This window comes from Equus asinus, chromosome 2 (genome assembly GCF_041296235.1).
Source record: "Equus asinus isolate D_3611 breed Donkey chromosome 2, EquAss-T2T_v2, whole genome shotgun sequence".
NCBI lineage: Eukaryota > Metazoa > Chordata > Mammalia > Perissodactyla > Equidae > Equus > Equus asinus.
In genome coordinates, this window is record NC_091791.1 from 84934092 (window position 1) to 84950376 (window position 16285).

The following is a 16285-nucleotide window of genomic DNA, read 5'->3' on the forward strand; positions in this document are numbered from 1 at the left end:
ATATATATCCAGGGCTGACTATTTGGTTCGGAGCGAGCAGCATAAGGCTAGTAGTTGTAAACACTGAAAAGGATGAGAGTTCGTATGGAGAGGATCAGAGTAGAAGGTAATCCTGAGGAGCTTCAAATGTGAAGATTTACTTGCCTGTCTGCCTGCCTCTAGTCCCTCTCCACTTGGGTCCCCCCAAGAATGCTTTAAGGGCAGCTATCCTCGGCCTAAAGGCCATGGGTAACCAAACGTCAGAATGAGGACATGTGGCCTCGTTAATGCACCTGGGAATGGAAAAGCAAAAACTACCTAGTCCTGATCTGACATTTTCAATTTGTCTCTCTTTCTCCCTTATAATTCTGAACAGTTTCTAAGAAACATCTGTCCCCTTATATGCGTTCAGTGCCATATTATAAACATCTGTCTCTTAATATGCTGATAGTTTTCTTCGTGTGATAGCACACACATCCTCAAAAGGAAATCTTGTTCACCACCATAGCCTCAGTGCCTTGTGCAGGGCTGGCAGTCCCAAGGTGCCCAATCCTCGGTCGTTGAATGACTGAATGATGAAGACAGGCAGAAGAGTCTGTCTGCCTCTTTACTTTCTCCCTATCACTTTGAACTTTTTCTAACTTTTCTCCCAGGGGGTGAGTTTTTCTAGCAAAGTTGCAGAAAGATTTGGAGAGTAGTCACCAGACGCCGTGAAACGTCTTGCGCATTGAGGCTGCTTAGAGTTTAATTGACAACTAAAAACGTTGCTACAGGAGAATATTAAAATTAGGAAAGCAAGTGTTTGCCAAACTCTGGGCAGCTCTAGATTCATAACCAATATTAAAAAGAAATCATATGTAAAAGGTAAATATATACGTGTGTATGTATACGTGTATGTTCATATATATAAATATATATGCCTTTTCCGCATTAATATATATACACGTACACATATATAAATGCCTTTTCTGTATTAATTTCTTTAGAGTGATGACCTAGCCCAGGATGTGTGGTGCTTTTCCGCGTTATTATTGGTAGACGCCATCTAGTGGTATAAGATAGCAGCTCTCATAGAGCAATTCAACTTACATGTTATTACTGTTACTGCTTTGTTATTTCTTAAAAGTAAAACTAAAAACACTGGCTAAAGAACATGGTAAGTCTCAAGTAAGAATAAGATTTGGAGGATTAAAATATAAACTTTAAATCTCCTATGGCCGAAAATAGAAAAAAAATATAGGACTTCATCTCTCAATGTAATCCATGTACCCATTCTTTTACTCATTCATCAGGTATTTATCAGCCACTACTCTGTGCCAGGCTCTATGTGAGGGACTGGAAATAAAACCCCAGTCCCTACCTTGAAAGGTAAGAGGAGATGGTGAACATTGGTGATCCACTGTGTTTTCAGCACTCAGTGTATGCCAGCCACTGTGCTAAGCACTTCACACTCCAAATCATAAGGAATGATCACCACGGCCCTCTGAGGTATGATTGCCCCACTTTTCAGATGAGGAAAATGGAACTGTGAGATGTAGCTTATCTATAGTCACGTAGATAAGAAGCTTCCAAACCAGATTCAAAGCCAGGGTGTTCTCACACCAAAGCATATGGCCTCCTAAAAAACATACTATTTGGGCTGACTAAAGCTAGGGCAAAGTGGAAGATGCTTTTGAATTACGTACGGCTTAGGCCCTTTTTTGAAGCGAGCTGAGAGCTTTAAGAGTGATGAAGTTTGTACAAGTCATTTAGCTCTGGGTCTGCACTGGAGACGGTAAGGGGAAGAAAATGCGAGTAGCTATGGCCAAGAGTCTGAATCATCAGAAAGGAAGGGATCCATTTATCTTGGAGGATTCTTGGAGATACATTGGACTAGGATATTACAGCAAAGAGCAACATATAGGACTCTTAATTGTGAAATGCGTGATTAGAAAACAAGAAACCTTTCTCTTCTGAAGGATCTTTGTCACTGATCTTTGATCACTCCATCCAGTACTGCCTTCCCAGAGCCCCATGGCACACATCATACATCATGACCTTTTTCATGTATTGCCTTGGCACTCTCCTTAGAACTGTTTCCTTTGTAAGAATCCCCTCTCAGTCATATTGTACTTCCTTGAGGAGTGTCTCATTATTTACATGTAATAATCTTCCTCTGTACCCCCAGAACAGAACTGAGCACACAGTAGGCCTCCAAATATTCTTGCAGAATTGAGGGTTTTTTATTAGATGGGTTTCTTCTTAGGCTCCTATGGATGGTATGTGATATTTAGCACATTATTTAATGACTCTTACATTATTCTCTTGGGTTCCACTTGAAGGAGAATAGGTGCTTTATTTTTATCAGGACTACTGGTTGACTCACAACCAAGGCCAGTAACTCAGATTTCTGAGCTGCAGCTTAAGCGTGTTTTTTAATTGCAGCAGAACGTGGCACTTTTTATTTGACTTCACAAGACCATAACCTAACAAGAGGTTTCCATTTTGAAAGAAAGAGGCAGCAATGCCCACATGCTTATCCTCATGGGAGGATTTCCCCTCTAAGAAGAAAACAGGGCCTCTCATGGACGAAACACCATTGAAGTGTTTATGTAGGTGAATAAGCCTCTGCTTGGCCAAAAGGCAGGGCAGTTTCCCAAAAAGGCCTGGCATAGCTGGTTCCTGTGTCTTTGCTCGCTGTGCTTCCTCTTGCTGGTAGTGTTATCTTTTCTCCTCCTTACTCGGCTGGTTTGATATCCTTGGCGAAGACGTCCTCAACTGGCCAAAGCTGTGCCTGTGGACTGTTGACTCTCCTGTTCCGCCTGTGGGTGCCACTCATTGGTGGTCCTGAGCACCTGCTCCCAAGTCATGCTCGTTATCATGAAATTCACATACTCTGGTGTGTAGCCCTTTGGGTCCTTTGAGTATAACATAATCCTCTGAATGTGGTAGGCAATCAATACATACTTCTTGCAAATTATGAATATTCCCTTGTCTTAAGACTTTAAAAAAGAGGGTTGGTTGGGGCTGGCCTGGTGGCATAGTGGTTAAGTTTGCACGTTGCACTACAGTGGCCCAGGGTTCACACGTTCAGATCCCAGGTGCAGACCTACACAGCGCGCATCGAGCCATGCTGTGGTGGCGTCCCACATACAAAATAGAGGATGATTGGTACAGATGTTAGCTCAGGGCCAATGCCAGGAGTGTTGATATTAGAAAAGGGAAGGAGGAAATGAGGGTGGGAATCTAAACCCTCACTTAACTTAGCCACTCAGGTTTATTTCAGTGCATGTGTATTGTCTGTAAGTAGAATCTTGCTGTAGTGTGTCAAGGAAATAAAACCCTTGTTTAGCTAAATTCAAAGGTGAATAGATAAAAGTACCAGCCAAGGGCAGCCCACAAACTCAAAATCTTGGAAAGGGCTAGACAGCTTAAGTATGTCTTTGAACTCTGTGCCTTTTTTTTACACCTTTCAGAGAAAAATAGGTAAGACTGAGGTTGGAATGATTTCAGAAGGGGTTGATGTGCTGATTCAGAGTTGTGAAGAGAATTAATCACTTGAGTTTGTTTCTTTGGGAAACCCTAGAGCCTCACGAAATTCAGAGGAGAAAAAAGACTTTCGAGAGTCTTTTCGAGAGATAGAAAGTCAGGCTTAGAGAACGAGGGGAGAGTCTTGACCCGAGGGAAGGCGAAAGTGAGCAGGTTAACACAGGCTAGCTCACTCTAGCTTTTAGGCAGAAACAATTTCACACGTCATAGGTAATATTTTTCTTTAAAACTTCAGTGAAATTTATTGGTTTAAGAGGAAGAGAATTTTTTTCAGTAAGACACCCTAAGGCCAAAATAACCAACGTCTTAACAGGTGCCGCAATTCCAGTCTCCACCCTCAGTTTACCCTTCCCTAAAAAGGCAACAAATCAGAGGGCTGCTGGGAAGAAGACTAGTGAGGAAGACACGAGCATTACATCTATTAGCATTTCTAGAAGATTTCATTTGGTGAGGAAGACCCAAAATCATTCCTGAGCTTTGTCTGTCTGCGCTGAGGTGGACAACTTTTGGCTCTTGTCCTGGGCCATATCGCCACTGTCCAGCATTGGTCAGGCTCGGCAGAGGGGGTCAGGACATATTCGCTGAGGCCTGGAACATTCTGATGAGGGACGGTTGCTTGTAACCTGGGTTTCAGTGAAAGTCGGAGACTCACGGACTTTCATAAGTGCACACAACTGTTTACTCTGCACCATCAATTACAAGCATTCAAAGAACGCTGCAAACTTTGGTAGTGGCCCAAAGGGTTTAGGATAGTTCAATTTTAGTTTGCAAAACACAACAAGAGGGATGGTAAGGTGGGAGGGGAAGAGAACTGTGGCTAATTTCGTCATTGGGAGTGTCTGCCCAGACTTCCTTACAAGATCGCTATGTATTGGACATTAAGGAACACATCAAAGGGTCCTCCTTGTCTATCAGACAGTGGACAACTGCACCTCAGTGTCAACTCATTGACTCAGGCAGTCATTGTCTTAGGAGTCAAAACGCTGGGGGAGACGAGGTTGTTGCCTCATGGCTCTTACAGAACAGTGGGAAAGACAGTGAAACGTGTCATTACATGATGTGTGAGAAGTACCCGGATAATGTGCTGTGGAGGGAAGTACGTCCTCCCTAGGCTCCCCCAGGCAACGTCCCTCATGGCTACTCCTGTGGGATTTTGTTCATAACTCTGGTAGGGCATCTACGATATATGAGGATCTACATGTGTGAGTAGGTGACCTTCTGAAGATCAGGGCCTATGTCCTAGGCATTTTTACATCCTCTGCACCTAGTACCTTCTGGAACACCACAGGGTCTCCATAATTGTTGGTTGAATGAATAAATGACAAATCTTGTAAATCCTGATAATGGGGTGACAGTGGGGAAGCCTATCAAAACCTGGAAAACTCAGGAACTTGGTCATGCCATAGTACTGCTCTCTGACATGTTTTACTACACCCATACCCATATTTTACAAAGAGATATAAAAGATTGCACAACGTGCACATGCTTTAGATCAGAGAGAAATATAGCATGGGAGGGACGGCCTGTAACTTTTCACAGAATTATGTTCTAGGGAGTGTTTGTGATAGGGAAGTACAGACAACATTATCTTCCCAGGATGAATTCCACCTCTAGAAAGGGAGGAACTGAAAGCTCTGAATCCTGTGTCAGGAAACACAGCCAGCGCAGCTCTCCCACCTGAAGCCGCTGGGAAAATCCTATGGTGGGGCTGAAGGTAAGTGACAGCCTGTAAACCAGTCTATTCCTGCTTGCAGGCTGGGACTCCCACTGTAGCGTTTAAGCAGAGTCAACTCCAGTCTAGCCTAAAAGAGTTTTCTGAGATCCTTCCGTCTTTCAGCAACCAATTCCAGTGTCAAGCAATTTACATGAATAGTTTCAGGCAATGCTTTCTACTGGATGATCGTCTTCTAGGAAAGGAGAAAAGACGAGTATAAAAATTTCATTTCCTCTTCGTCGACATAAAGATCCAAGGGCATCTCTCCTTGGGGATGAGGGCTGCCTGGAGGGTGGGGTGGACGGGCCCCAGGCTGGGCCGGTGCGCCTGAACTGCACGCCTGAACCTCCCTCCTGGCTCTCAGGGTCTCTTCTCCGCAGCACTCTTGCGCGCGGGCACCCATCTGACCTCATCTTAATGCCTTTCTCTATGCAACCTCCCATCCCAGCCCCTAGGTGCAAGGGCACCGCCTCGGCAGTCCAAGGATGCTCTCCAGGGGTCCTCACAAACTAGAGGAACCCCCTCGATGGTCCATAGATCCTCCCGGGCCGGCACACAGTAGGGGCTCGCCCCTCCTGCAGTCTTCCCGGGAACAGCGAGGCGGTAGTCGGGGCGATCGCCGGCCGCGGCCATCCTGCGGCGTACTGGAGCAGGTGCCCGCACAGCGCCCGCGGCTGTCTGTGTCGCCGGCCGGCGACACTCAGGCTCTCGCGGCGCTGGGACCCGAGCGCCGGGGAGGCGCGTCTCTCCCAGCTCTGGAGCGTGGAGGGCCGGGCGGGGTCGCGACTGCGCAGGGGGTTGCTCTGAGCCAGATTCGGGGTTTTAACTTATTCCTGCCAGACGGCCGAAAACGGGTCCCGGGGAGGACAGCGACGGCTTTCCCGGACTGCGGAAGCAGGTGGGCTGCACCTCCCGCGAGGTCACCTGGCGCCGCGCGCCCCGCCCCGCAGCCCTCTAGGACTCGCCGCTCCCGCGCGCCGCGGGGCCTGGGAACCGCGCACCGGCTGCGCCCGGAGCCCCGCGGGGCGGCGGGACGGACGGCGCCCGCGCCCAATCGCGGGGCGGGGCCGAGGGGGCCTGCAGGCGGCGGCCAATGGGAGGCCGCGGAGGGCGGGGGGCGGCGCCGCCGGGCGGGCGGGCGGCTGTGTCGCTAGCCGGCGCGGCAGACCCGGAGCCCGGGAGGAGCCGGCGGAGCGGGAGGAGGAGGACGGAGGAGGAGGAGCAGCGCCGCGCCCCCGCCCCGGCCGCCCGGCCGCCCGCCTGAGCGCAGGCCGACAGCTCCAGCCGCAGCCGGCGGGTCCGGGCCGCCTCCGCCGGAGCCCGGCGCGGGCAGAGTCCGGGCCGATGGGCAGCCCCGGGCAGCGGCGGGCGGCGAGGCGGCGGCCCCGGGACGCGCCAGCACGCGCTCGCGAGCTGTAGCCGGTCCCGGCGGACTGCGTTTCAGAGGTGCGTGTCGGGGCGAGCGGACGGGGAGCGAGGCGGAGTCCGCCCTGGAGCCTTCGGGTGGTGTCTGGGGACGGCCTCCGAGGGGACCGTCCCGAGGTCAAGGCGCTGCCCTTCGGGGCGCCTCGGGGGGCTGTCGGCGGGCGCTCCGGAGCGCGGCGCCTGGGGCGGCGGGGCGGGGGTCTGGCTCGCAGCTGCGCCGGTGCTCCCGAGCCCCCAGTGGAAGAGGAGCAGCCGCCGCTCGTCCTCTCAAAGTTATCGATCGGCTGAAAGGTTATTCCCTTCCTGGTGACACGAGCACTAATGAGGACCTCCCCTGGGTGCTCTGCAACTCCTCGGTGACTAACCCAAGAGAAAAGATGAAAGGGTGCCTGACGCGGTGCCCCCGTGCGCCAGGCGGGGATACTTGCTGAACTTGCTGCGGGGTTGGTTCCCCTGGAAGGTGTGCGCCACGAGCGCGCCCCCGCCGGCGCCGGCTCCCTCTTTGTGGGATCCCGAGCAGCCTGCGAGCGCCCTGCCAACTCGGCTGGACCTTTCTTCGGAGTCCCGACGGCTCTCCCGCTTCCCCAGGCTCTGTGTGGCGCTCCCTCCTCTGCTCCAGGTCCTGTTCGGGGTCCCTCCCATGTTATTAAGGCTAGTTTGACCATATCCTGGAAACAGCCCCACGAGCACCTCCAGGTTAATTTTCATCCGTGCCGCAAACCAAAAGAATCAATTTCAGTTCATCCTCTACGAGCGAGAGCCGTTGCTTCTTGGGAAGAGAAAACAAGTTGGCTTTACCCCTCTGGGAGATATTTGTCATCATTAACCTGCTTCAGTTAAATTAATTCAGCCCAAGATGACTCCAGCGTGAGTACTGGAAAAATCAAGTGCACTGGTCACGGAAGCCTGGTCACCACAACGTGATTTTGGTCAACGTAAAATTGTAGACCTTTTTGATTTTGCTTAGGTTTAGACTTGCTTTTCATGAGGATGGCCTTTCTTTTTTTTCAACAAAGAATCTTGATGATTCTCATGGGTTTGCTCAGTAAGTTCAAAATAGTCACTCAGGTTTTTCTTTTCTTTGCCTCTTTTGTCTGCAGTTTTCATTTCTAAATGTTAACACTAGATGGCTTTCTTATGACAGGCATTTAGTGAACTGCGCTTTTGAGGTGCCTGTCTGCAATCCAGGTTGTAATTTTTCCAGTTTTCCCATTAGTAATGGGAGAGAAAGAAATCTCCAAAACTGTTGCCTTCTTTGAAATACGTTACTGCCCTATAAAACCAATATGTATGCAGATATCCAAAGGTGGCCTGCTATTTCTGGCATTTCTGAAGATGAATTTCAAGAAACAGCTTGGTTACAGTTTTTAGTCACAAATTTAAGGATGTCTGTTTCATGTTTTGACTTATTTGAGGAATTCACTGTTCTGTGGTGAGATGTGTAATTCTGCTTAGACAACATTTCCGCCTGTGATGTTTACTGATGACTTAGTTCACTGCTTGATTCAGAGAGATGTAAAAGAATGTTAGTCATGGGAAAGTGCAATCTTTCTTGAGTTTTGAATATAGATAGCATTGATTCTTCCTGAAGATTCCATTGATGCATTTGGGGAAGAGATATAGTTGAGGTATATATGCGTGATTCATACTGAGGATTGTGTTAGGGGCATCTTTCTTTCTTTCTCCCTAGTGGATATTTGGTCTCTCCTTTCTAAGTACAACTCCTTTTATGAGAAGTCCAATAGGCTGTATTTGGCCATTGCAGCAGCCGCAAGTTCTGTTATGTGTTTTAAGTAGTTTTTTTCTAAAGCAAGACGATGGCCGCCTGTCCAAATCTTGCCTAGGTAGGCAGACTTATTTATAAGCAGGAGAAATATCTTGAAATTATCTTTATAGCTGTCATTTATTGTGTGTCTTGCCGAGCTTAAAATATGACATGTTGAATTTGTTTGTTCTAAATTAGAGTGTATTCATAAATAGCTGAAGGGAAAAAAACTCTCTAGCAAACATCTGGGAAGAAGGAAATGAAGTGAAATCAGAAACAGCTTTTATCAGTACCCGCATGCTACCTATAGATGGGGTGAAATGAACTTGGATAAGAAACACTATGAGCATTTGGTCCGGAAAATAAAGCCAGGGACGAATTTGCAGGTATGGAGGTGGAGCTTGTGGTTCTGGAGTATGGGCTATAGATTTTCCCTGGCTGGTTTAAGTGTCTATTTGTTATCAAATGCTTTTTATGTTTTTAAATCTTAACCTTTCTCAAAGAGCTTTAATTTTATGGAAGTTACGAGGGGAATGATCAGAGCATCATGATTTCACTTTTATGATGCTTATTGTAGTTAAAGCTGTGTAATATGGGTTTGTAAGTTTTATTTTTTCTTTCTCGAGACTGGAATGATATTTTCAAGGGTTCCTTGCTACCTGAGCTTAGTAAACACCTGTCTGCCTCGGGGATCTTTTTACCCGACACAAAAGTAGTAGTGGGTTATTCATTCTGTAAGACTATCAATTCTTGAAAGTGAAGAAATAGTAGTGAGCTACCTTGAAAGGGCCCTTGTCTGGTAATTGAAACTGGTTGAAATGTGTTTGGTCATCAAAACTAGTTTAAAAGGGGTTGTGTTTACTGCATACTTTGCAAAGAACTGTGTGTGTCTGTGGATCTCGCCCCCTGACTCCCCAGCCATAATTGGTAAAGGCAAGTTTTTTTGGAGCTTGAGGAAGACAAGGAGCCTTTGAACTTAGGATCTCCTTGTGGTTTAGGATTACAAATCCTTTCAAAGATGTACTAGATTTGAAGAAAATTTAGACTATTACTGTTCGCTGAAAAGCAAAGCAAAGTTTTTGGTTTTTTTTTTTCCTGTTTTGAACTTGAGTGAAATATGAAGTACAGTCCTAAAGAATAGGGGGGACCATGTTCCAGATTGTCTACTTTTATTAATGCACCTAATTCCCCTGTGGGGTGATAGACCAGAAGGAGCATTGGGCCCCAGGTGTGGAACCTCTAGTTTCCCACTTCTGCCTGTCGCAAGGACTCGGATAAAGTATTTCCATGATCTCTTTCAGCACCAGAATTTTAGGTTTCTTTAACATTTAAAATAAATGTATTAGAGTGATAAAAGTGACTGACTGGCTGGGATCATTTGTATTTTTTCGCGATTGTATCTTTTCTTTTTTCGGCTTATTGTAAGTGTGTATGTGAATGTTCCTGAGAGTTATAGCTTTCTTGGTTTACCTGGAAATCAATGATTCAGAAATTGCTTTTCTGTTCCAATCACATTTAGCTGTGACCTCTTTTAAAGGAAGGATAACAGTGTGATAGGAATTTCAAGGCCTCATAACTTCAAAGATAAATTATTTTGATCCTTTCTGAATTTGATTCGTAAACTTTGGTTCCAAAGAGTGGTCGAACAGAGCCAGAGCTGAGCCATAGTAGAAGTTCTGTTTTAGTAGAGTTCATATTTAGTATAACCCAATTCCTTGATACCTTTTTCCATCCTGTACAACATTGTATAGCCAAGTTGGGAGATAGGAAAGAAGAAAAGATGCAGTGAGTTGAGTCTAGTCATAGCATCTCTGTACCACAAAGGGCCTTACGGTTGTCCCTTCATGTAGCTTTTAAACTTTTTGTTTTCATCCAACTGTAAAACTAAAAAACAAAAGCTAAAGCAAATTGTAGGAATTGTCAGATTTGTCAGTAGTTGATGTTGCTACATAAATATAGTGAAAATTAACAGCAGAAATTACCATCTATGATCAATGCATTTCATGAAGATACACTGATGAAAAATGGTATCAAGGTATATGCTGAAAAAAGGGAATAAAATGCCTGCTGTGAGACAGACCAAAGTTCTTCCCATCCAGAGAAGTCATTTGTTAAAATTATTCCATGCATGCGTATATACCCACCAATACACAGATACTTCTTTCTTTTGCACAGACCAGTGACAACTTCACTAAGGACCAAGGTTTGGAAATCACGGAGCAGCCCAATTAACCCTTCTCTGATGCTTGGATCCCTTTATATATTGCGCATGGTCTTCCAGCAATACTGGAACATTGCCAGGAAGAGGTAGAAAGCTCTACCTTTTTTGATGATTTTGACTGCTAGAAGCTGTTTTTTACCTATAGAATTGAAATCTAATTCTACCTATTTATTTGAGTTCTACTCTCTTTGTAGCCTGTAGACCAGATCCTTCTGTAGAGGTATTTCAGTTACTCACTCAACAATACCTGTCAGGGGTGGGCGCAGAACCGAAGTCTTCTCCTGTGGGTTGGCCTGTGTTGAGAGTCGGGGGCCCTGCCTTTGGCTGGCATGGCCCGCTTGCGCTGCTGTAGTCCAGAGTTGCATTCACCTTTCTGGTGGCCCCGCTACTCAGACCCAGTGAGCTTCCTTAAAACCCCTAAGTCGCTAATCACAGGCTGCTGTTAAGCCACATCTCCCCCCCCATACAAGTGTCATTTCAAGACCTAACATCGATCGGGCTTCGTCTTGCTTTCTTTTGGCTGGTTCTTCCCTTGGGACTTTTTGGAATTTGATTCAGTTATTTAGCACCATTTCCTAACTTCCCAAAGAAATCTTGCCTGCACGCCGGGTCAGACTGTCTTTTATATCTTTACCTAAGTCTCTGATGAAATTGTTAACGTGGCTGAACCACGAATCCTGTCTCTAGAAGCTTCCTTCCAGCTTTTCAAGGAGTCACACTCTCTTGGTTACAGTTAAGTACTAATGTGCTTAATTTTTTATAACTAGCCCATATCTTTCTGCCTTTTCCAGACATATATTCTGAAAGAGCTTGTCAAACCTCCTTTGCTGGTTCAACTGGCTGAGTTATTCTAAGAAAGAAATGAGTTCATTTTGAGTGTGTCTTATTAACGGGAACCCTGCTCTGCATTGTTGGTGAGGAGGAAATATTTGTTTAATGACTGCATGATTGAGAAAGTAGGGCCACACTGTGACCTGTGACCTCTGAAGGTCTTAGGCACTGAAAAGATTGTGAAAAAACTAGAATGTGCTTGGACTTTCTGAAACTTATTTTGCAGTTTGATACTATTTTCTTTTGAGTTACTCTCAGATAGTGGGGGAAGATAACCATGATCTTTTCTCATTTTCCCAGTGTTTTAATTAGTTGATACTCTTACTATTTTACAAAGAAACGTTAAGCCAGAAGGGGCCTCTTGAGCTCTGCCAGTTAGATTGTTCCGTATTTTCACTTTTGCATATTTGCCAGATCTGCTGGAAGGAGTGCTCAGTTAGTTGAGCTGTTCAAGAAATCAGAGTAGTCCAGAGTAGGCTATTTAATTGTGTTCAGTTATGCTTAAGTAACAAAACAAAACAAAACAAAACAAACCCTAGGTAAAGAGTGTCAACTTAAAAAGATTTGCCAGTTATTTTACGCTAAAAATGACTTTATGAGGAAATAGCCAAAAGAGGTGTAATTCAGGATGTGCGTACTATGGTGAACCATAGACAAATTCCAAGAGACAAAGGAAGGGGCTTGCTTTTATAGAGCAAAAGGGAGAGTAAGGAGGAGCTGTTCTAAACCAAAGTTCTTTGAAGGAAAGTAACAGTTCAGCGTGGCCACAGCTTCTCATTGGCTGAGCTGGGGTGTTTCTCATTGGCTGGGCTGATGCCAGCCTGGAGAGACATCTTTCAGTAGTACAGGAGTTGCACTTCCTGCCGGAGATGCAAGCTGCGTTTCTTCCTGTTGGAGTAATTGATGATGTATGATAGGGCCTGAGAGCACCCCCTACAGGCCTTCTCAACTCCGATTTAGTTTAGTTTTTTCTTACTCATTTCGCAGAGCCAATGTTAAAAATCATTTCTCTGGAAAGTAGGAACTCTTGGGTGAATAAAAAATTATGTATATTGAGATGAACTATTGTGTAGACTTTAAAAAAAAATCTGACTCATGCTTAGGGCACAGTAGCCTGTGTAGTCAGCATGATGATTGTTTTCACTGTCTTCTAGGGGTGTTTTGATAATGCATTTGGTTTCCCGTTGAACAGTGGATATTCATATGGTTCAGGAATAGGTCTGGAATATGGTCCTCTTTGTATTGAAATTTCTAGTAAGTAATTTTAGGAATTATACTTTGATTCTTCATAAAGAAGAAATGCTGTTGTTTTGAGTGTTTAATGCCTTAATCCAAAGAATAATTCTTTATGTAGTAGAGTTTAAACTTTTTCCAATGTGCATCTCCTGTATACAAAATCACCTATCCAAACGTCTGTATGTTAAAAATACATGGAAGTGGGAGGATTTTCTTTTGCACCCCAGGGGCTCTCTTGTTACCCTTAGAAATGGGTGGCCCCGTCTGGAAACCCCTGCTCTACCACCCTCTCTAGTTAGAGTTCATGACTGTTTGGAAGGAATTTCTGGGGTGGGGGAGTCTGTGGGGTCTTGTGAGAGAAGCTTAAGACAGACTCTATCCTTAATGGCCCCTTATTTACTGTGTTTGTTTTTTTTCCCGAGGACTTTTTTTTACTTTGGCCTAATTTTTTCTAGAATTGCTTGTTAGTTGCTTAGTTTGAGATTTCAGTTTCTTTTTCTGGAGGGGAAATAATGTAAAGGGGGATACTGTTCTCCTTAGAAAGTTTCTGGTTGAACTCAGTTGTTCAGGAAGCGTCCTACAATCACATAGGGCTGACGCCAGACCCAGGATCAGGACAGAAGGATAGAACTAATCACTTGCTCATCCAGAAACCTCTAAAGAGGAAGAACAGCTTTGAAAGAGCAGATTAATGGTATAGTTGTGCCTGTGTGCTATTGGCCAGAAGTGGAGCACGCAACCACCCCTGGTGTGAGGGAGCTGAGCATCCCAGCCTCTCGAGAGAGCATGTGGGCTGGGAATGAAGGATGAGAAGGAACGGCCAGCTGAAGTATCCATGGCAGCTACCAGCTAAACTAGCACCACCCTCCGCACCCTGCTTACACTCTCTCCTCCGGATTTGGCTTGATTTTAATCTACAGCACTTACCATTGCCTGGCATTGTATTGTAATTTTTGTGTGTTTATCTCTGTCTCACCTCAGTAGAACATGAGTGCCATATGGGCAGGGGCCTTTCCGGTTTACCCCCATATTCCCTGCACTTCCATGGTTTTTGCCACATAATAGGTACTTAGCCAACAAATATTTGCTAAAGGAATGATTGAGACTCATGGGTTTAAACATGAAAGAACTGTGTATCTTGGCTTTTGTTTAACTAAGTAGTGTTGCCTTAAAGTTCTGATTATTTCTCTTGTAAATGATTTATCTAGACAACCTTTTCTACCTCATTTATATCTTTGCCGGGTCATTTGACATGACCTGTGATAGAACTCTGAAAGCGAACTGGTGAAAATGGAGAAGTGGTTTCTGAAGACGGTGACAGCAGAGTTTCAGCTGTGACATCAGGACCTTTATAGGCCCCGGAGAGGGGTGTGGTTCTGGGGAGTCTGGGCACCTGGGGGTGTCCTTCCTTCCTGAGAGAGTGTGGCGTACAGCTTTCCCAGGTTTCAGAGCCTGGCCCCAGTTGACAAGGGCATAGCCCTGTTTGAGTCAGAGCGGGCTGCAGTTCACTGTAAGCCCTGGTCTGGGCTCCTTAATAAAGATAACTGAAAATTAATGATTTCTGGCTTGTGCAACTTTACCTGTAGTCTTTTATCTCTCAATCCATTAGCTGTGATAATTTCTACAGGAAATAATGAGCCTAAAAGCCCATCAGTAGTACATAGTGTACCTTTGGTTGATTTAGTACTTTTGAGCATTACAACGTACACTTGAATATTATTTATGCCTTAAATATAGAAGGTGCTCAGTAAGCACAGTTTAAATTTTACAGGTAGAAGTCTTTTCATATCTTGACGTAGCACTAATTCCCGTATTACATGAATTTAGGGGGCTATCATTCTAACTCTTATTTGTGTAAATTTGTGTGTTAAAGTATGCTATGATGAGAGCTGTAGGCAAGGCTGAGAGATTAAATAACAGTAAAATTACCTAATTTACCAACCGATTTTGTTTATTTGAGGGTCCTTGTAAGTCATTTGCTTGGAATAATGGATCTGTCTTCCTATTTAAACAGTTTTAAATGATGATAAGAGTGAGGGAGGCTAATGTTTTTGAGTTAGGCACTGAAGAAAGAATTGGGGAGAGATACTCCTGAAGGTAAATTTAAAAACAGCTATTGTGCTTGAACTTTCATTTATGTTCTCTCACATACTTAACAAGACCCTCATAATGCTGACGGCGTTATTCCTTTTTAGTGCTGCGAAAACTAAGGTTCCATGAGAAAACACATGGTTTTCTGAATCTTAGTTCTTAGAGTTTAAACACCGATGTCTTTGCTCCAACTATAGGGCTCTTTCCTCTGTTCCACAGCAGCCTGTGAGGTGTGAGTGGTCTTGATAAACCATCAAAGGAATGAATGAAAGGAGAGGAGGGAAAAAGGAAGGGAGTAAAGAAGGTATATGCTTATGAGCATGGCTGATCATCCGACTGACTGTCCGTGAGCGGGGGAAATGGTGGCCAGGCTAGGGCTAAAGAGTTTATTGTTCTAGTCTGAAAACTGCCCTGTTGTATCAGCCAGTGGATCGTCTGTTATTAATTAGAAATTTGGTAAATTGCGATGAGGTAGGAGTTCTGCTGATTGAGTCAAGTTATCTATTCTTTGTTGGGAAGTGAGTGGGATCTTCTGTGATCATGCAGAGATCATTTCTTTAGCTCCTGAGTCTTTGCCAAGATTAAAAGAAGTCTAAGAGGAAAACAATTTTTGTTTTGCATTTATGCTTTGCTAGATTTGCATAATCTTTGTTTAAGCCAGTTGAATGTGAATCCCTAAATAAATTTCAGGCATTTAAATATTTAAAAGCATTCAGCCACGGTACTTTACTCATCCAAAGAATAAGTGCTTACAACGAAGAAAATAACCCCCTTGCAAAGTAGCCTTTACAGACTTTGTTCACCTTGTCGTTGAATTATAAAACATTAATGGTGAAGCTAGAATTGGAACATTCATTGAAATGCTTAGCTGGCTCTTTTCCCAAATATTGTTTCCCTGGTAGAGAAAGCAGGACAGTTTGTTTAAAACTGGCAGTTAGCCAGTCGGAAGAGCTCTGACGCAATCATTGCAGTAACTACTTTGCTCCAACTGCTAATTTTAGGGCGGTTAAATCTGGGTGATGTCTGATGGCTGCTGTCTCTGTGCGTCTGGTTCTGTGGAGCTTTCTAAATCCATCCTCTTAGCCTGGCATCGTAACTCACAGTTCTTTCTGAAACGAGAGCTGTAGAGCGGCTGGGATGTGGAGTTGGCACAGGATCTGTGGAAGGAGTGAGGAGCAAGGCCATCGAGGGTGTCAGGAGACACTGCCTTTCATCCTACTATTTTCTTTGTCATTCTGTCCACAAATCCTTGTCCCATACAGACTTCCCTTGCTGCAGCTCAGTGGGAGGTGTTGAGGAGGAGGGAGAGAAGTGTAAATGGAGGCTCCCGCCTTCATGGAGCAGCAGAATGACAACATTCACTTGTTTTCCTTGCCCTCCGTGCAAGCGTTAGCTGGTTTAAAACGGAACTTTTACCTTTTACTTTTCTGGAAAAGGTAAAACTAAGGAGAAAGATGAGAGGTTTTTTTTTTTTTCAAAATAATTTGGAGCATCC

The 16285-nt window shown here is 44.9% G+C and overlaps 1 protein-coding gene across 10 annotated transcripts in view; it reads left to right on the forward strand.

Moving 5' to 3' along the window:
• The first annotated feature begins 5026 nt into the window (after nucleotides 1–5026).
• Nucleotides 5027–16285, forward strand: part of SIPA1L2 (signal induced proliferation associated 1 like 2) — a 215790-nt gene continuing 204531 nt past the window's right edge. For 5 of the 10 annotated variants that reach the window (XM_044758848.2, XM_070492574.1, XM_044758839.2 and 2 more), the window contains exon 1: nucleotides 6386–6667. The gene's annotated coding sequence lies outside the window, so the exon portion shown is untranslated. Of the gene's footprint in view, nucleotides 5222–6385; nucleotides 6668–16285 lie in introns of those variants that run through there. The other 5 variants (XM_044758855.2, XM_044758860.2, XM_044758864.2 and 2 more) reach the window with 2 other exon arrangements.